This window comes from Miscanthus floridulus, chromosome 19, assembly GCF_019320115.1.
Source record: "Miscanthus floridulus cultivar M001 chromosome 19, ASM1932011v1, whole genome shotgun sequence".
Classification (NCBI taxonomy): Eukaryota; Viridiplantae; Streptophyta; class Magnoliopsida; order Poales; family Poaceae; genus Miscanthus; species Miscanthus floridulus.
Window position 1 is genome coordinate 82349501 of NC_089598.1, and position 22310 is coordinate 82371810.

General features: G+C 42.9%; 1 pseudogene; it reads right to left on the bottom strand.

Annotated features, from left to right (window-relative positions):
- Positions 1–2816: 2816 nt before the first annotated feature.
- LOC136529308 (DNA mismatch repair protein MSH4-like) lies at positions 2817–20404 on the bottom strand (annotated as a pseudogene).
- Positions 20405–22310: the final 1906 nt, after the last annotated feature.

The following is a 22310-nucleotide window of genomic DNA, read 5'->3' on the forward strand; positions in this document are numbered from 1 at the left end:
TTCTTTATTGCACTTTATGTATTCTAGCTCACTACATATAATGTATAATAACCCTCGTATTTAAATATGTATGTGAATATTTCCCATAAAATTTTATCATAGCATACATGAATGGACCTTCGCTTGTAGTCGGAGATACATAAATTTGAATTATTTTAAGCCCATGATAGTGGATATCTTTTGAAGTATGCTATTAAAGATCTAATATTGGCATTAGGGGGAGAAAAGCCTATTTTCAATGCCAAGTATTATTTTCATAGAAGGAAATGATCTTAAGAGAAAAATATTCCTTGAAGCTTGAAGCGGAAATAGTATCACGCACTAAATCAAACAATAGTTTGACTAATGCCCTTGTTAAGCATGAAGCGGAGCATATGCCAGATATTTTTTAAAAATAAGAGGAGTAACTTGAAGTTGTAAAGCAGAAGCTATGTTTACTAGTAGTAAACTAAATGTTGTATACTATCAAGCTAAAATCTATGGGGATACCTGTGGGTTCTAGTTTAGTGTATAGTTGTTAAATAGAAATAAAATAAAACTCCTCCAATCTCATGAAGAAAACACCTCATGAAGAAGGGTTTAAGCACCTCATGAAGAGGATCATCATGAAGATGAAATCCAACACACTTAGCGCGCGCATCATTAATGTTGGGTATGCAGAACAACAAACCATCTCTTGTTTGGGAAATAACAAAGAGATAAAATAATCTGATATTATAAGAATATTGGGAGAAAATAATAGTTGTCGACAACACTACCTCTATAATTGCAAATGTTTCTCTTATGAGAACCCGGATCCGGAAAACAAAGTCCATGGCAAAGTCGCCTATAGCGATAATATTAGGTCAATGAAGAAAACAACTGAGGTTGAATCTCCTACTAAGAAGAAATAAATGTTCTGCTCTAGCAAATGAAATGAATGAATATGAAATATGCAGTTGGTAAGTGGATAATGAAAATCCATATAGTTCATGAAGAATAGAAATCGCAACATATGGAAATTAAATCTCATACTAAGTATTAAAAAGTCTAAGGTAGAATATATATTCCTGTATGAATATTGAAGTCTCAAAAAGAGCATGTCCTAGAAGGAAAAGAGTCATCGAACGACTTTGTAGTGAATAACACTGTCTCATTGTGTATATCACATAATGACCTCTCTTGTAGTCGAGAATATATCTCATAGAAGAGAAATAGTATTCACAGAAAATGAGAACATCCTTGAAGGAGTTAATCCATGAAGGATTTATCAGTCAATTCTTGAATAAACATCAGTAATCCCTGAAGTGAATGTAGACCCAAGAGAAATAAAATGAGAAATTCTAAACACCATGAAGGTGTCATACAGACACTCAAAAAGTGTATCGTAAAGCTAGCAATGAAGTATTAATATCCTCTAAATACCATAGAAGGTATAAGAATAATAATGGTGATTTTGGCAATTGAATTATGCCCTAAATACCAAATGTAAGACTGGATTTATTATTTAGTGATACAATCAGAATCCTAAAGATTTATAGAACATATAATTTAAAAATCCACTGAGAAAGAATTATAAGTATTCAAACTCTAGTATAAGTTTGATGCACTATCTAGAAGATATTGAATATTGTAAATTATTTACCCCATAATCCTCTGAAAGGATTTATTATTCTGAAGGATAAATTTTATTTGTTTTACACAACTAATAAGTGATCATTTATGCATGAAGCATATTGCTCTTGTTTACTCATCATATTATAATCCATAGAAGAATTACGAGCCAACATTTTGAAAAATATAGTATGATATGGCATACCATTATTAAACACATATTTATGAAAAGTGTGGTTTGAACAATGATGTTCAAAGGATGGCTTTATGAGGGGGGAGCAATTTGATTGAATCCACTAATTAAAATCACTAGAACTACAAAGATTAAGTAGATCATATTTGCTAAAACATCGAAGTTTATGCGTAGATCATGAAGATCAATATCTCTATTTATAAAGAATAAAATATCCTGAAGAATACATGACCAAGAAGGTTAAATATTGTACTCTTTTTTCCTATTTGAGTTTTTACTCGAAGGTTTCTCACACAAGGTTTTTAATGAGACAACATATACAATGCAATTAACGAATGCGATGTGCTCTTTTCTTCAAGAACCGTTTTTCCACTGGGTTTTCGGATGGAGTTTTTAATGAGGCACGTGCATATCATGATAATCGTCCAAGGGGGAGTGTTGTAAAACATACGGACTCTATCCTTGAAGGAAAGGAGAATGAGTCGTTTATATGTGGGCTCTTACCAAACTCTTAGGCCTTGGCAGAACTATATATACATGGGAGCTCTATGTTGTAATCACCAATATTTAGAGAAATAAAGAATAGTCTCCCCTATCATGTCTATTTGTTCTCTACTTTTATCTCTTGTGTTGATTATGAGAACAGAGAGGGGAAGGTCCTAGCCACTGGCAACATGTTTTATATAACACTTGCTAGAGCGCAATCCCAACCACGGCACCACCCCCGTTCTCTTGCCTTCCACCGCTGCTCCTCCTCACTCCTCAATCCTCCCCAGCTCGTGCTACTGTATATCGAATAATGTATTGGCAGAAAACAATGCCAACATTTGTTTAAACCTACAGTATGCATCGACCAATGTAATCTTTGTTTGGTGTTTCATCTTTTCTAGTAATTCTTTTGTAAAAGCTATGTAGCTGAGATCATAATTCATCATAATCGCTTTGCTCTAGACATTCACATGCTGTGTCTTGCTTTGTAATCATTCATCTATATGAAAAAGGATAAGACGTTGCATCACATGTGAGATAACAACCGATGTGCCATTTGCGTTTGATGACCTAAGATAGTTTCGCGTTGACAGAGGAACATATACATTGGCTGATGGATCCTCCGGCATACACCTGCAAAACAACAAAACATGTCACGCGAACGAACACCTTGGAATCGAAAAACTCTTATTTAACATTTAAAGGGCCAGAGCTCATACCAATGAGAACCACCTCTTATGTTAGCCGGCCCGCAGCATAGCTCTCCTTGAGATTCTGCAGTGCTTCACGGATGTAGTCGCCTTGGTTTGAGTACTTCAGGCAGATAAGCCGCTGCACAACCTGGTACGTCATCTGAAGCGACCGGTACTCCTCGCAGTTGGCATCCATCCTTGTCATTTCCTGCAAGAGGAAACACGAAAATTTTACATGCAAAATTGAGACAGAGATCCCCCCACCCCCAATCAAGTGGAGTAAACAGGCAGCATTGGTAAATTCCTTAGTGGTTAGTTAAGGATAGTAATGCTATTGTCCATCCGTCTAGCAACTATTGTCCAATTATAGCAGTGTCAGTTAGGACTGGCCTGCCCTGTCTGCTTCCTCGATAGTAGAGAAGGAAGTAGAGAGGAGCCAGATTTCTATCAGCAAGTGCAAGCTCAGTTGTTTGTTTTGGGCACAAAGCCCTGCTCTCCCCAATCAAGGTATAATAGTTGGGCGGCTAGTGCTACAAGCAAGCAATCATCATTTTGTTCACTTAGTGAATATAGAACTGTGACTGGGAGCCATAGAAAGATGACGATATCTGGTTGCAAATGATCAGCAGTTGGGTACATCCCTACATATCATATAGGTGTCAGGTTACCTGCTCCGTGATCTGTGAAGTGATACTTGTTGAGGTGTCGATCACCGAAGTAGGGATACCAGCTACTCTGGCCAGCAGAAGCCCATAGTGCGGTACACGTCGGACGCCATCCTTTAGGCGGAACTGAAGCGGGAGTTGGTATAATGTTAATACAACAGACATGAAGGAGCAAATTCCTGAAATCGCTAGTATGACAGGTAACTGACCTTGAAATCCAAGCGGACATTTCTTAAGTCAACTTCAAAATGGAGGATCTTCACATTTGGATACATTGTTGCAAGTTCTGACAAGCGTCCCATGTGCATGGCAAAAACAGTGTATCTACATGGGTCAAACACACAATGTTACTGAGGAGCAATAACATATCACTTTCGACCCAAAAAACAGTACAATCACCTTTCTATATTTTTAATGAAATCTCCATTTACAATGAATTGAGTATTGCAGAAAATGAATTGTGTTAAGAGGCAGGCTTAAGACATGGCTAGTGCCTATGGCTTGATGTATAGCTACTTCTGATATCATCTAACCATGACAATACTAGTATAACTAGTTTAATTGACAACTATAATTTGAAACCCAACAGTGCAGAGCTTGTCAGGAAGACAAATACACACTCTTGATATGCTAGACTTATCAAAAGCTGTAAGCAGCCTAGAGGTTAGAAAGTACATTACATTATACATACTTGATCAAGAAGCCAGTTTACTATAGAAGGGTGCAGGAAATGCACCAAAAGTCAAGGATGAAGAACAAGGAAAACCATGCATTTACAGCAACAATGAACACATTTCCTGTGAATCCTGAGACCTAATAGGAGGTTACTAGTTCTTACGCTTTCACAGAAAGAAGGTATTCACAGCAGCTCCATGTGATTGCCAACCCATCTGAGGAAGATTTTGCTCTTCCAAGCTCATCCACAACAACCAAGCTCCTACAAGTTCATGAACATCAGAAGAAAACAAGAGTAATACAAGACATCGAATTTCAGTCTTCAGCAACGAGGTAGAAATACCTTGAAGAATCATTTTGCATGATGAAAGCAGTTTCTTTCATTTCTGCCATAAACTGTAAAGACACATTAAGGTACTTAGATACATCAAGAATAATATCATGCGTGACAAACAATAGCTGAACTCAATAGAAAATGGAAGCTGCTATGTACTAACTCCATTCAAATTATAGTTCACTTTGGTTTTGTCCTAAGTCAACTTTTCTAACTTTGATCAAATTTTTAGAAAAATATATTAGGATCTACAAATTTAAATAAATGCATTATCAATTCAAAACATAGTTCATGAAGAATTTAATGAAGCTAATTTGATGTTTTTTTTAGGGGAAAAGCTAATTTGATGTTGTAGTTGTCAGTGCATTTTTTCCTACAAACATGGTCTAAGTTAGAGAAGTTTGAATTAGGACAAAGCCAAAGTGAACTAGAGTACGTAGGAAATCTGTGTACTCACTAGTTATGAAAAGATATAAATAAATGACACGCTTTGCTAAATCATATCAGTTTGACAAGAATCAACTGTTGCAGACTACTGTACTGATAAGTGTGGCAAACAGACTACTGCCTAGTGCCTATTGATGAATAGTCTGGCCTCTGGAAGAAACAGTACATGTAAATTGCTTCTTCAAATAGTCCTATATAATAATCAGGTGCCATAAGGAAGCAGACTGCAATTGGTAAATAAGAACAAACTTAAACCATACCTCAGTCTAAATTTCGTAAAAAATACAAATACAAAACCTAGTCTCACCAACATACTATCCAACCAATTATTTTCCTCCTTCATAGTCCAGATGTGTATTGAATGTATGACCAATGAGCTTTTATACCGTTTCAAGAGTTTCATGCTCCAACCCAGTCTCACCAATGTACTATCCAGCTATTTTTTTTCTACTTCATATTCCAGATGTGTATTGAGAGTTGAGAGGTGGTAGCCAAGGAAAGAAATGTGAAGAATTCTAAGTAATTGTCAATGTCATTATCATGTTCATTTCAAAAAAAATGTCAATTATCATGGAAATATCATAGAAGTTAAATTTTTTGTGCATAGTTGTGGTATGTTAGATATAAGGACAGTACTATTCATGTATTTCCATAATACTTTGTAACTCCATGAACAGTTGCATAACAGGGCACAATAAACAAGGTTGATAACTTGATATCACGTAGAAGAGATCCGGCTTATCCACTTCAAACACATACCATACCGTACTCGAGTTGTTTTCAACATTGTCCCCGTTACCAATCCGAGTGAATATACGATCAACAACTCTTAAGGATGCAAACTGAGCTGGAACATAACAGCCAATTTGTGCAAGAATGACAATTAAACATATCTGTTGGAGATATGTGCTTTTCCCGCTCCTGCAACAGCAAACAATCAAGATATTAGATGAACTTCCACAGATTAATGAATAGCCTGCAGCATCAACTAAGGTCCAATATTATACCACTCACATATTTGGCCCCATGACAAGAACCATATTAGATACTTCAGAGAGAAAGATATCGTTAGGCTGTATAGCAGAAACAATACTTAGGCCATGGATATAATCCACATAATTAACAACGAAAGCGATTATGAAGTATACATGGAGAAAATCAACAAAAAAAAAGCAACTTACAACAAAATCAGTATGCAAGGTCTCAAGAATAGGATGTCGTCCAGCATTGATTGCCATTGGACCATCATCTGCTTAATTACAAAGAATCAAAATTCATGAACTAGAGATGGATACCTATAGCACTAAAATGAAATAATTCACACTTGCAGTAGATCTTTCCACTAAGTTTGTCCATAATCTTGGGAGTATTCATTTCAAATATTGTCCAGAGTTTAACTTTGGATGTCTTTTTGAGATTCTCCCTTTTATGCCTATCATAAAGTCCAGGGAACAGAAACTTTTTTTCAACAAACGTTTAATTCAAAATTACAGCACGCATGCATGTATAGAGCATTTAATTCGCCCATGCACAACGGTTGTCTTCAACAAATATATATTAGCGAAATGGATGGTCTAAGAAAACTACATGACAGGAGCTAAATTGCACACCTGTGAACTCTGGTCTTGTGTAGCGATCAACGGGCTTTGTAGATATTGTATGTGCAAAAGAATTTACAATCATGTCCAAAAGACATAATACTTCGGCGAGCAATGTAAGGATACCAATGTCTCCTGATTTCGTCAATAAGCCCTGAAATGATAAACAAGCAACTCAGGCAGCTTAAAGATACTTGCATCGTAGTCAAAATGTAGCATTGCATGAAACTCAAGTGCTCCAGTGCCCACAAGCTTCTTTTTAAAAAAAAAATGTTACAACACTGTAAATTGATTTGCATGGAATTTTTCATAAGATAATTACAAACAGCAACAGTGCATTCAATTTTGTACATCCAGCTGTTCATTGGCATGATCTGCAATGCTGAAAGGTATAGACATATGGTTTATGTAATCTTATTACCAAATTGCTGACTAAAGGTATCACTCCTAAATTGGAAGCATGGGAACAGAAACACAAATTCAGAATAATGGCATGCACTCTTTAGTAATGGTTAACTGCTGCCGTTTGCTTGGAGGATGACAACAAATATAAGATCTCTCTGGCTCTCTGCAATAGCAATATATGGAATAGGGCCTAAACTCGCTCATCATATTGGGTGCATGGATTTTGTCGAAACACAGAAATAAATGTGTTTAATGGTGCTACTCCGAACTTATTTACAGTCTTATCTATCACTGGGGAAGAATCACAGCTCTGGGGTATGGCAGGAGCTAAGGGGCTCTCCTGGGTAGCTAAGTTTCTAGGTCGGGTCGTTCTCTTACTCATTTGGATAGGCGCTAATGTAATTGTTTTTTCATTGGGGTGTGTATGTTGTAACTCTCTTCTATTAATGCACTGATACACACCTGTGCGTTCCAGAAAAAAAATGGAACATGTTATATAGCAGTAAGTAGAAGCTTATAATTTTATTTCCTCAGAAAAAAAACTAAGTTTTAATTAAGTTGAAGAACTGCTTGATCCTTGTGTTTTTAAAGTCAACCAAAAAAAGTAACAGAACACTACAGATGACTAAGATCAAGAACTAAATGAAATAAAAATATCAGTGCTTAATTGCTACAGAAACCTTCCAAACAAAGTTCCGTGTGTGAGAAGCACTCAGCAGCAGCCGACTTGTTCCTAACATTCAGCTGCAAAATTGGATAGAAAGTACTTGATCATAAAGCTATCTTTTCCAATAGAATTGTGCTTGCCAGGGTTATGTGTCAATTGATAAAAGGGAAGTGTAGCTTTTGAAAGAAAAAAAAAGTAGTAGTGATCCCAAAGCTATGTAGCCAACAAGCACATTCTCAGTTACAGAACAATGTAAGGGAAATGGATAAAGTATACGGGGTAACGGGGGTAATCATGTACTCTTGACTAACATTTATCACACTGGAAATTTGAGGGTCAGCAGAAAAACTTTCGTGGTCAATATTAAGATGTCTAAGAATAATGCAGGGAAGTTAAACTTACTGAAGCAAGCTCCAAAATTGAGCAATGGATATTCTTCCCATGTCTAACAACCTAATTCATCATCAAGAATTCAGAAATACTGGTTAGCATATTACAGCTAACAAGCTGATTTTGGAAGATCATGTTCATATTACCTGGATAAATTTATTAGGAAGCCTATCGGTGATGTCCTTTTGGGGTATAATAAAGTAAAATCCTTGCCTAATATTATAGGGCATCTTCAAATTTGGCATATTATATTCTTCCCTGTACTTTTTGGCGAGGTTATGTATGGCTGCAACACAATTTGTTAAGAATGTGAATAATACGAATTAGAATGATGTACATAAGAAGCATCACCTTCACTGGTATCACAGAAAGATCGATGAGCAACATCAAGCAGCCCATCAATTCCTGCCTTAACAGCAAAACATTCCTGAGTGCAGGCTACAAATGGAGCCCTTGAATGAACCACATCCTCGTCAATGACATCTCCAATTCTAGGACCACAAAAGGAAACATAAGAACATTAATATGTACATGACTGTGTAGCAATAATTATAAGCAATACCAAGGAATATAACTGTGGTCAGCGAACACTGAAATACAGGCATTCTGGCCAAGAACTAGAAATCTTACGAACCTGATCTAAGGATGCTTCTGCAAGGTGAAACAGTAGAACTACAAGCAGAATTTGGAACAAACTGGTACAAATCTTGTTTCGAAATTTAGTTTAATCCATAGAAGAGCCCTTGCTTTAATCATTAATACTTGGAGGAAATATAGCAAGATATATTAGTGAAAATTATTTATTCGTTATTCACTATTAAAACTCCAAATCTGTTTTCAAGTGTAAAGTTACAGAAAAGGATTTGTGAAATTCTGAAGGTAACCGAATTCTTCGTGTAATTTACTTATCATGGTGCTACTGGATGATAGTCGCTACATATTCCGTGGATTGAAAAGATCATATAACTTTCTCTTTGAAGCAGGAGGTCATAAAACTACCTCTTTCTCATATTCGCATACCTGGGGTTTTCACATACAGTTTGATAAATGTTGTGAAGAAGAAAACTTTTTGCCCCCTTCAAAACCTGGATGATGGAAAGAGTACACATTAAACACACTGATAAGTAGTTACAATTCCAGTGATGATGTGCATTTCTTTTTACAGAAGGAAAATGAAATGGTTTATCAGACCTTGGATAAGAATGGTATGGCGTCCAGAGCAGTTTTAAGAACAATAATATCAGAAATCAACATCTGGCTCTTTCTACCATTGGCAGGCTTCAATACCTCATATGTAACCTTTTTGGGCTTGAAGCAGAAATGACAGAGAACCTTATCTAATGTAAAGCAACAATAGTACAGAATTTTTTGTGTCAGTGAGAACTAAAAGAGTCGTATTTATTTACAGAGCAGGATAACCAGAGAGCACTTTATTACCTGATTCTTTTGGAAATTTCCGTAGACCTTGAATCAAACCAAAAAACAGCTCCTCATTGCTCATTAGCTCATCCTGGAAACAATTGATATTTTAGATCAGGAAACATGGTGCTAGTGTAACATATCATTGTCTGCTTCTGGGTCTTAACATAAATGATAAGCGAATACTTATGAGATCCCAGATTTCAATTTAATTGCACAATCATTGTTATGGGCTTGGGCCTGTGCAGCGGCGGCGGCATGGCCAGGGAGCAGCAATGGCAAGACCTAACAGCAGCAGACCGTGGTGTGTGTAGCAGTTAGCACATTGCAGTCTATAACTTCTAGATGCATAAATTAGTTAGCTAGTAGCCGCATGCAGATTAGCTTTGTTCAATGGCTAGCCTGTTAGATGCTTAGAGATAGAGTTTCTTAGTTGGACTTTCAGCATGCTGCTTATTTAGGGGCAGCTGTGCATCTATCTTGCTAAATGCTAAGCAATAACTAGCCGTGGTTTATGGCCTTTTCTTGACCCTGCAGAAGAGAATCTTCTACCTTTCAGTCAATGCGGCAGGGGAGGTTACCCCTAGGGGTCGAGTTTTTTTAGTATTCGCTTATCAAAGCCATAGGTAAATCAAGTCTGACATACTCAAAACTCATTGCTATTCACATCAAGACTCAAAAACTTCAGCTACAAGCCAATGCAGATGTATGGGAATGGGACAGTATTGAATTATGCTTACACAACAAGAGAGTATTTCTGACAATTGTTTAGAAACAAAGCTTAAGAAAAAGGGGAAGACAATATGCTTCAGACTTAAGCAATCTGAAACGTCTAAACTGCATTCAGACATCCGTTAGTTATATGACAATTAAATTTAGCCCTCAGAACACAATGCTGCATTCAGATGATTTTCAAAGAAACCGACCTATGGATTCAGTCAAGAGCTAAGCGTCTCGCCGTGCTGGGATGACCGATCGATTGGCTGCAGGGGTTACATATTCTAGATAGTAATCACAGTACTAGGCTCAAGCATGCGTGCACCATTTTGGCCCATGTTATAAACAGTAAACTATTTTCTTCCTAACGAAAAGATACACATGTCTCCTGCGTATTCTCAGGGGAAAAAAAGAACACAGCACCACAAGTAAAGCCAATGGGAGTATGGGACCAAGCACGTGATACATATTCCAACATTAACTTAACAACATACAAATCAGAAGCTTTTACTATACTTCGATTGTTTTAAATGTTAAGCAATGATGAACCATAAATAAGCCACAGGTATTCTTCCATAAATACATCTTAAATCTACTTACCAAGCAGTCTAGATGAGCATTGATGGTCTGAATATCTTTTAATGGTTGTAATAAGTTTGCTCTCAGCAATCTAGCCCTGGAATAAGCACGCCAAAGAGCTTCATGTTCTCCAATGTACAAGTAAAATAAAAAAATGATTGGTGAATAGCTTACACTAGAATGATTTCTAGAGTACACAAGATAAAAGTAGTTCTAAATTGAAAATTAGCATGATTGACCCTACTAGAAAACTATCAAGTGTCAACAAGTGTAAGAGGGAGTAATTGGTAGTCTGAAGGCATACCCTCCTGTAGTCTTTGTAGTCTTCAGCATCTGAAAGAGGCTTTTCTTTTTGTTGCTAGTGCCCCATAGTTCAGTATGGAGAGGATCAATAATTTCCAATGTTTGAACACTGTTGAGTGCATATAAAACAATTAAGGCAATTCAGGTCCATGCACAAGTTTTTGAGTATATTTTATTCTTTCTCATTCAGTCATTTGGTGCAGGATATTGAGCAAAACGGCATTGATACAACTTTATTTGACTCAAAGGTGCATTATCCCAAAAGAATTACCTAGTTGAGTCGATACTCATATGGTCAAATGACCCACTGAATGTAACCTGACAATAAAGAGAGATTTTCAATAATGATGAATATGGTTCTAATAGATAGAAAAGGGAGAACAATGTAAAAGCAATCCGCTGCCCTCCCTGTAGCTGCAGCAGGGGCAGGCGCCGAAAGGCTCTCCTGCCGCACTGTAGCCACAGCAGGGGCAGGCGCCAAAGTCAGCCCTGCTGTCACATCTAGTCACTGTAACAATATGGCAGCCTGACATGTCTGTGCAATAGGATTAGATGGGTAGAGTTGTATATATAGCTTCCTACTATAAAGAGAGCGAGTTTAGTTTTGTCATCTCCTCTGCAGAGCTCCGACCAACGTTGATGCTTGTATTGTGTGTGTGTGCTCTGTTCTCCTTCCCTTCTTCTACCTCTAGCCATAGTGTGTGGTCGGCAACGCAGGGGAGTGGTCGGCTCACCCGTTCCGAAGATCCAGAGGCCAATAAGTGGTATCAGAGCCGTACAAGAGCTGTCACCGGACTAACCGCTGGCGATGACGAACGGTTTGGAGATGGGCGACAGCAGCGGCGCTGTTGTGACTGCCCAGCCACGACAAGAGGTCGTCGTGCGCAAAGTGCGGGAGGTCAGCGGCACCAGTTGGCCGACGCTGACTCGCACCAACTATGGCGAGTGGGCGGTGACCATGAAGGTCAAGTTCAGAGCCCGACGGCTCTGGAATACTATTGACAAGGGCACCAACAACGAAGAAGACGACGTGTCAGCATTGGAGACTATTCTCGTGGCTGTGCCAGCGGAGTACATGGAGCCGTTGGGGGCAAAGAACTCTGCTAAGGAGGTGTGGGAGGCCATTGCAGCGATGCGCGTCGGTTCCGACAGCGCAAAGAAGGCGACGGCCCAGCTGCTGAAGCAGGAGTACGCCACCCTCAAGTTCAAGGATGGTGAATCGGTGGAGGACTTCTCCCTCCGCCTGCAGTCGCTTATCAGCAAGCTGAGAAGCCACGGTGTCACCATCGATGAAGAAGAGGCGGTCTCTAAGTACCTCCACTCCGTGCCAATGAAGTACATCCAGATCGCTCTTTCCATAAAGACGATGCTGGACCTGTCCACCCTCACCATTGAGAATGTGACAGGTCGTCTGCGGGCGGTGGACGAGCGCATAGAGCAGGCCACAGCAACGACGGACAGCGGCAAGCTGCTGCTGACAGAGGAGGAGTGGGCTGCCCGGAGGAAGAAGTCCGGGGAAGCCTCCTCCAGCCGCGGTGGCGATGGCAAGTGCCGCTGGAAGGCTTTTTCGGAGATGAAGAAGAAGGTCGACCCCAACGCCTGCCGGCGCTGTGGGAAGACGGGTCATTGGGCAAAGGAGTGCCCAAATCGCAAGCAGGAGAAGAAGGCTGAGGCTCATCTGACGCAGGCTGATGATGATGATAAGGCCACTCTCCTGATGGCAACGTTCTGTGCACTGCACGATATTGAGGCCAAGGAGAAAGGAGAGGGGATGGCGGTGGAAGGGCCTGGGAAGGCTCTGAAGGCTGTCTACCTCGACAAACCGCGGGCGCAAGTCCACCTCGGACGTGTGGGCGGCGGACAGGAGCAGCGGTGGTACCTGGACTCCGGCGTCAGCAACCACATGACGGGTTCCAAGGAAGCCTTCTCCGAGTTCGACAGCAACGTGACCGGCACGGTGAAGTTCAGTGGCGGCTCAAGGGTGGTGATCCGAGGGCGCGGCACCATCATCTTCAGGTACCAGAACGGTGAGCACCGCGCGCTGACGGATGTGCACTACATCCTGCAGCTGCGTTCAAGCATCATCCGTATTGGCCAGCTAGATGAGCGAGGCAGCAAGGTACTAATCAAGGACGCCGTCCTCAGGATCAGGGATCGGGAGCAACGGCTTCTTGCCAAGGTGAAGAGGTCCCGGAATCGGCTGTACCTGCTCGACCTCCTATCTGCTTGGCTGCACGGCGCACGGAGGAGCCATGGCTGTGGCATGCCTAGTATGGACATCTCAGCTTCGACGCTCTTGATCGGCTGGAGAAGATGGTGACTGGGCTGCCTCACATTGAGCACGCAGGCGAGCTGTGTGACAGCTGCCTGGCCAGGAAGCAAAGAAGGCTATCGTTCCCGAAGACGGCGAAGTACCGCGCGGCATAGACCCTCGAGCTGGTCCATGGTGACCTCTGCGGGCCGATCACACCGGCGACGCTCGGCGGGCGCAAGTACTTCATCTTGTTGATGGATGACTGCAGCTGGTACATGTGGCTGCAGCTTCTGACCGCAAGACCGAGGCGGCGGAAGCGGTAAAAAAGTTCAAGGCGCGCGCTGAGGCGGAGAGCGGCAAGAAGCTACGCGTGCTGAGGACTGATCACGGCAGCAAATTCACTTTGGTGGAATTCACTATGTACTGCGCGGATCAGGGTGTGGTGCGACACTACACCGCGCCGTACTCGCCATAGCAGAATGGCGTGGTGGAGCGGCGGAACCAGACGGTGGTCGGCATGGCTCGATCCATGATGAAGGCAAAGGGCATACCGGCAAGGTTCTAGGGTGAGACGGTGACCACAGCGGTGTTCATCCTCAACCGTGCGCCCACCAAGGCCCTGAAGGGTAAGACGCCATTTGAAGATTGGAATGGGAGCAAGCCGAGCGTGTCCTTTCTCCGGACATTCGGCTGCATCGGCCATGTCGGGAAGACGAAGTCGGTCCTCACCAAGCTGGAGGACAGGAACACACCGATGGTGCCACTGGGCTACGAGGAAGGTACCAAGGCATACCGGCTCTACGACCCACGCGGAGGCAAGGTGGTTGTCTCGCGCGACATCGTGTTCGACGAGAAGGTGCCCTGGGATTGAGACAGTCCGGGCACGGGGAAAGTTGACGGCTTCACCAGCACCTTCGTCGTCGAGCACTTGGTCATCCACGATGGTGGAGACACTGGAGAGGAGGTGCCGACCACTCCAGCAACGGAGCCGAGCACTCCTGGGGTGGTGTCGAGCACTCCAGGAGGGGTGCCGAGCACTCCAGAAGTGGTGCCGAGCAATCCTGCAGTGGTGCCGACTAATCCAGGATGGGTGCCGAATGCTCCCGTAGAGGAGCCGAGGAGCCTTGCAGTGGTGCCGACCACTCCAAGACTGGTGTCGAGCACTCCTACAGTGGTGCCAACCACTCCGGGAGTGGTGACGAGCTGTGCAGGAGTAGTGCCGAGCACTACAGCCGGGGTGCCATGCACTCCGGGTGTTGTGCTGACCACTCCAGCAGAACAGGGAACTCCATCGACGCCGATCGAGTTTGCCTCACCTCCAAGCGACATCACAGAGTTCGTGGATGCTTTCCACGACTGTGAGGAGGTGCGGCTTCACAGGCTGGATGACATCGTCGGTGGCACAAGGTCCTCAGGCCTGGCGGGTCGGCTGCTCAATGACCTAGAGCTGCTTCTCATCAGTGTAGAAGAACCACCCACGTTCACGCTGGCCGAGCGCGATGCAAATTGGCGATGGATGATGCTGGAGGAGATGAAGGTGATCGAGGAAAACGAGACTTGGGAGCTCGTCGATCCACCTCCAGGATATCGTCCGATCGGCCTGAAGTGGGTGTACAAGGTCAAGCGGGACGAGGACGGCACCATTGTCAAGCACAAGGCGCGCCTCATCGCCCGAGGCTTTGTCCAGCGCGAGTGCATCGACTTCGAGGAAGTCTTTGCGCTGGTAGCGTGCATGGAGTCTATCTGACTGCTGCTGGCTTTGGCAACAGCGAAGGACTGGCGCGTCCATCATCTGGACGTAAAATCGGCCTTCTTCAACGACGAACTGGCGGAGATGGTCTTCGTCAGGCAACCTTCGGGTTTCGCCGTCAAGGGAGTGGAGCACATAGTGCTCCAATTGCGCAAGGCGCTCTACGGGTTGCGGCAAGCCCCGCGAGCGTGCAATGCCAAGCTTGACGCCACGCTGGGCGAGCTTGGGTTCACGCGGTGCGCAACCGAGCACGCTCTCTACACGCGGCGACGGGGGAAGGAGGAGCTCGTCATCCTCGTGTATGTGGATGACTTGATCGTCACCGGTGCGCGTGCGGAGGACATCGACAGCTTCAAGCGTGAGATGGCGGCTCGTTTTTTAATAAGCGATCTCGGCGCGCTCTCCTACTAGCTCGGCATCGAGGTGAGACAGGGGAAGGAGGTGCTCACGCTCGGTCAGAGCGCGTACGCCTCGAAGCTGTTGGAGTAGAGCGGCATGGCTGAGTGCAAGCCGTGCGCGACTCCGATGGAGGAGCGGCTGAAGCTGACGAAGGCCAGTATCGAGGCAAAGGTAGATGCAACACTCTACCGGAACATCATCAGTGGTCTGCGCTACCTACTCCACACGAGGCCGGATATTGCTTTCGCCGTAGGCTACGTCAACCGCTTCGTGAAGGATCTCTGAGAGGATCACTGGGTTGTAGTGAAGCGGCTGCTGCGCTACGTCAAGGGGACGGTGGAACATGGGATCATCTTCCCCAAGACCGGCAAAAGCAGGCTACAGCTCACTGTGTTCAGCGATGCAGACATGACGGGGGACATCGATGGACGACGGAGCACCTCTGGCGTGCTTGTCTTCCTCGGGTCAGCTCCAATCTCATGGCTGTAGCTGAAACAGAAGGTGGTGGCGCTGTCCACATGGGAGGCAGAGTACGTGGCGGCAGCCACAGCGGCGTGCCAAGCTGTGTGGCTACGCCGACTGCTGGGCGAGCTGACTAGTGTGGAAGCTCACCCACCAGCACTGATGGTGGACAACCAGCCCGCCATCGTCCTCGCAAAGAATCTAGTTCTCTACGACCGGAGCAAGCACATCGACATCAAGTTCCACTTCCTCAGGGACTATGTCGATGGAGGACAAATCGTCATCGAGTTCGTCGAAACTGGTCGGCAACTCGCGAACGTCCTCACCAAGCCGCTCGACCGTCTTCGATTCACGGAGTTGAAGAAGATGATCGGCATGGTGGAGGTTCTAGGGTTAGCAGCAGAATTAGGGGAACAATTATAAAAGTAATTTGCTGCCCTCCCTGTAGCTTCTGTAGGGGCAGGCGCCGAAAGGCTCTCCTACCGCACTGTAGCCACAACAGAGGCAGATGCCAAAGTTAGCCCTGCTCTGTGCAATAGGATTAGATGGGTAGAGTTATATATATAGCTTCCCACTATAACTTAGTAAAGAGAGCGAGTTCAGTTTTGTCATCTCCTCTGCAGAGCTCCGGCCAACGCTGGTGCTTGTGTTGTGTGTGTGCGCGCTCTATTCTCCCTCCCTTCTTCTACCTCTAGCCATAGTGTGTGGTCAGCAACACAGAGGAGTGGTCGGCTCACCCGTTCCGAAAATCTAGGGGCCAACAAACAACAACTTCCAACTCTCAGTTTCCTAGTTTAGTAGTAGGACACATGATTTAACGGGCACACCAAAAGTTGTAGGAAACAAATAAATCTTTGAGAGCATGTTAGTTTTGAATGGTTTAGATTCATTGAATCGTGTTGTATTCTGCTTCTAAGTCTTGGAAACAAAATAATAAAGGGCATTGAAGTAACAAAATAATATGTCTGCTTATTTTTTCTAAAAAAATTGCTCCCTAAAGCAAACATCAAAATCCCAATGCATACAGAATGTAATGCATCAACAATCACTAGAATAATTGTTAGGAATTGAAACATCATAAAAGATACACATAATTAACAATCTGTTGCCAATAGCAACCGGGATTCCACGTAGAGTGAGAACTTTCTGGAGACAGTGCATATACAAAGAAGGGGTCATCCATGGGAACAAATAGTGTGCATCAAATTTCTGCCTGTTCATAATAATGAATAAAAAAAATAATGAACATCAAGGTGAAACAACAGTTCTCTTCTTAATGAAATGACACACAGCTCTCCTGCATCATTCGAGAAAAAAAAAGGTGAAACAACAGCTTCAAAATAAGACCTTCCTGCCTAAGAACTTACTGATAATGAGTGATTGGTAATGAATACGCCCTTTTCTGATTCTATCCTGTAACAAAGTTTAAAAAGTTCGACATAAGATTCATGTAATAGTAGATAGACTTGTAATTGCAAATGAACTGAATTCCAGAAAAAGGTGATATGACCATATCAACATCAGAGCGTAAGTGAATTTTTTATTCAAAGGGAGATTCAACTTGAAACAGTTATTAAAAAGGGAATGATGGAACAGAAAAAGAAACAATGGCTGAGAAATACAATTAAATTAGTAAGCAAATGGACAATAAGACCAACTTACAATATAAAGGTAATCAACTGTAAATGTATGAAAAATCAAACCAAGTATTGGAACAACACCATCTTTTTCAAGCTTATAATAGATTACTAGGACTACTGTTCCTGAGATATTCTCTCCACAAAAAGACTCGTAGTTATCTACTCCCTCCGTTTCAAATTATAAGTAGCTTTAACTTTTTTGGTACATCCATTTTGCTATGTATCTAGATATAATAATATGTCTAGATACGTAGCAAAATGGATGAACCAAAAAAGTCAAAGTGACTTATAATTTGGAACGGAGGTAGTATAACTTAAACTAAAGAGAAGATAAGGTGATATAACTTGAAGTACACCTTTATGTTGAAATTTTCTAGATGAAGCCATGTGGGAAGCCCCTTCCTGGAGTTCAGAACTTAAACTTAAATCTGGCCCTTCAAACAGACCAAGTAAGAATGAATGTACAGGAACATTACTAAATTGGTTATCGTCAATATCAAATGGAAGTGCTTAGATATGAGTATGATCCTTGTGTTATGGACGGAACAGTAAAGAGCATGATTTTATGGGTTTATTACGATATTTCAACAACAAGAAAGCCTTTTTGTGTTATCGTATTCAAATCCGATCCAAATAAATATGGCAACACAGAAAACATCTCTATTGCATGGCCTAAAAATGAGTTGATTTTTCATGGAGTTGCAGTAACTTTTATGCTCCAGTAACCATTGGAACAATTGGAAAGTGGAAACCAGGCCTAACTTGGTAATTGGCAGCATGAACAGATACTGAAGCAGTATTGCATTATACGCACAGGAGATATATTACAGTAAATAAACATGCAGTTACTTCAAAAGTTATTACTATTCCTTAACAACCACAAAAGTTCCTGATGCTGTCATAGTGTGTTGAGCACACATACCATTTAATTGTTGCAGTGGCAGCCGCAAGACAAAGATAAACCAAGTGCAGATGGGTCTCTAGCTGAAAGACTTTTCACAATGACAGCACCCTTAAAAAAAGAGGAACATGTACGGTCTTAAGGGGAAGTTATTCAGCCTCAACAATAGAAAGAAAGAGAGTGGGGTGGGGTAAAAGAGGAGAAAATGTACCTTTGTGTCATCAAAGCAACCACGTGCCATAGTGACCTATAAAATTCTCTGTTATACTAGAACACAATAGTATTACTGAAAAAATATAGATAATAAATCCAAGTTAATATCAAATACCTTTTTGTTTGCTGGGTAATGTTTATCGATCAGTTCTGAAACTCCAACCATACCATCTGCTGCTGTTTTGTTCGGGGGCACAATGACAACCATGGGATCATAGAAATGAAGTAGTGTCTTTGTATTGTGGTATGAGCAACTTGTCTCGATATACTGATATAGGTGCAATGAGGCTGATCTTAAATCAAAGGCTGCAACACCAACCTATAACAGTATGTCGTCTTCTATAATTAATAGATCATACTTGGTTTCTTCAAAAAAGGATGACCAAATCATTAAAAGGATAAATCATTTCACAAGATAATTCTCTATCTACGTATACTTTGAATTGAATTATTTTGTTTATCATCATAATACATATCAGCTTATGCGTGAAGGCATGTAAACAGAAACAACAGTACATGTCTATATTCATAACCACAATATTAACAGGCTACAAAAATAATTATTTCCAAAACTGTCAGTCTGTCACAACAAAGAATTGATACAATACAACATGGGATGGGAGTCATGGGACGCACAAATTCAGATGCAACTTAAGAAAAGACAAATTAAATATAGAATTCTAAATACTAGGTTTGATGTTTCCCATGAAAACTTATTGCATATTCCTCTTTCCTGCTTCCTGCAACCCCCGCTGAGATGCGGCCCTTTCGCTCACTAGCATGCCATCTCAACAGGGTTAAAAAAAGTGTTCATGACATTTGTGCTTTTTCCCAGCTAATGAAGAGCTTGTAATCCATTATCAAAGTATAGTTACTGTAGGCAACCTTCTCCTATAGGACTTTCTGCTTAACCGTAGTTATGGTGCTGCCCCCTTGTAATAAAATGGCAATGAAACTTGTGCTATGTACTACTAGGAAGCAGAATAAACTCTGAGACAACGAAAATTGGAATATCTGACCAATTAGCGAACCATTCAACTGCAGGGTACTGAAATAGTTTTGCCCTCCTCGACAGTTGTGTTCATCTCAGACACAATTCGACTGTACAACAGCTGGATCAGCCCGAGGAAAATCGTACACCGATAAACCAAAGGCCAATCCTCAAAACCCCTAAACCCTAGAAGAATAACTCAAGCAAAATGGAATGCGACGCTTGAACCGAATAACTAACTGCAAAAGTCCTACTCGAACCAATTGAAGCAAGCAATCGGACGAAGCAACAGCAGCGAACCAATGGAAGCAAGCAATTAGACGAAGCAGGTACATCAGCGAACCAATCGAAGCAAGCAATCCGACGAAGCAGCAGCTCACACAGTTGGAGCGCCCCGACACGCAAGCGAATGACGAACTGGGAGAGCGCGCGGAGGATAACGGGGTCACGAGACGAATCAACCCAATTCGCGCGGATTGATCGAACAACCGAGGAAATGCGGAGGGGACTTTAGAGCGTGACTGACCTCCTTGGCACGGTTCTCGATGAGGACGATCACGAAGCTAGACCGCTCTCCGCCTCCTCCTCCGTCAGCTCCGGCGGCGTCGCCCTCCATCTCCGCCGCGCTGAACCAGGCACCGCAGCTGCGCCCGCGAGTGTGCGCGAATGCCGGCTATTCTCGGGGGATATGTGCCGGAATGCAATGCAAGCTTGGCGCTTGACCGTTATATAGTGTGGGCCAGTCCAGGCTCATGAGGCAGAGGCCTCATATAGGATGGCCCGTTCTAAATCGAGCCAGCGGCCCAGCCCAACAGAATCCCGGAAAGAAAAGGCAGCCCTAGGACGCTAGGCAGCGGAGCTGCTATGCGCCGGATGCTCGGACGGAAGTAAATCGCCGATAAACTAAGAAAAAAACTCCATATTACCTTAATTTTTACAAGTCTACTTTTTCTCCCTGGACTTTAAAACCAGCTAAATCATCTCCATGAACTTTTAAAACCGTTCAATTTTACCTCCCTGATCGGTTATAAGCTGTTTTCAAAAGTGCTTTTGTCTTTTTCTTTTTTATTTATTTTGGCTGAATCTTTGAAAAATCATAGTAAATCATAGAAAAATCATAAAATAAAAATTCCAAATTTTTTGGACTTCACATGAGTATATCTACACAGTGAACATATAATATGGTATGTTTTAGTACAAATTTTTTATTATAGTTTTAGATTTATTTTATTTTTGTGATTAATTCATATCTGCAGTTTCTATGGTCTAATTATGGTGAAATTTTTATGGTGGACTAATTATCATATACTTGAACTATAATAAAAATGTCATGTTCATTAAACCATGTATAACTTAGTTATATATTTATAAATACTTTTTAACAAGCATACATCTAACTATAGTAAGAATTTTATACAGACTTTTTTCGGAAATATCCCATGCGGCCACGTCCTCACAAGCCCAGGCCCAAGAGTCAATCGGAGTCCACGAGCCCAGCTCTCCTCCAGTCCTTGAAACCAAACTCTCGAATCCAACGGGATTTTTAACTTTTTGCCATCCAATGGCACTTCTTTGTTTGTCAGTTTTGTACATGCTCCTACATAATTACCATCATAAACAGTGAACCTCCTACGTTTTTGCCACTTTTGCTGATGTGGCACGCCAGGTGGACATGCCAGCGTGACAGCGAGGCTGGGAGTCCTAACTTGGCATGGAAAATAACCTATTTCCCCATGGTGCTTCTCTCCCTCTACTCTGTGACATGTGGGTCCCATATGTTAGCTTCATCTTCAACCTCCAACCATCACCACGCAGCGAAGGGAGTGGAGGAGCTCGTGCGGAGTCCCACGTAGCGAGGGGAGGGGAGGAGCTTGTCGGGGACCAATACTAGGGTACCCGAAGAGGAGGAGCTAATAACCATCAACATTGACACGTCCAAACAGTAAAGAGCGCGACTACAGCTCCAACCGACCTCCAGGTGCGCAAGCTTCGCCTCGCCCGACCTCTAAGGGCTGGTTCTGTCTCGCCCGACCCCAAAGTCGTGGGCTCCGCCTCACCCGAGCCTTGGGTCTACGCTCCGCCTCGTGCCAGCCTCTGGGGGAGGACTCCGCCTTGCCTGACCCTAAGGCTACGGGCTCTGCCTCGCCCGACCCTTGGGTCTACGCTCTGTCTCGCCCGGCCTCTAGGGGAAGGCTCCACCTCGCTCCGTCTCTAGGGGAGGACTCCACCTCGCCCAACCCTTGGGTTTGTGCTCCACCTCGCCCAGCCTCTAGGGAAGGACTTCGCCTCACCTGACCCTAAGGTCGTGGGCTCCGCCTTGTTCGACGAAGACTCATACCACCGCCAACCACTCCAGGTCTAAGCGAATAGGCCTGGGTCAAAGCTCTAACACTAGGGAGGTGACCGGCACACCCTGATATAACTCGTGGCCGTGACGGGCCATACCTAGGGATTCACATCAAGAACAGCGTCGGGCGTACCGGTGTGTTCTGCATAACCCTCGTACGGGCACTAACAGGCTCGTTAGTTCACCA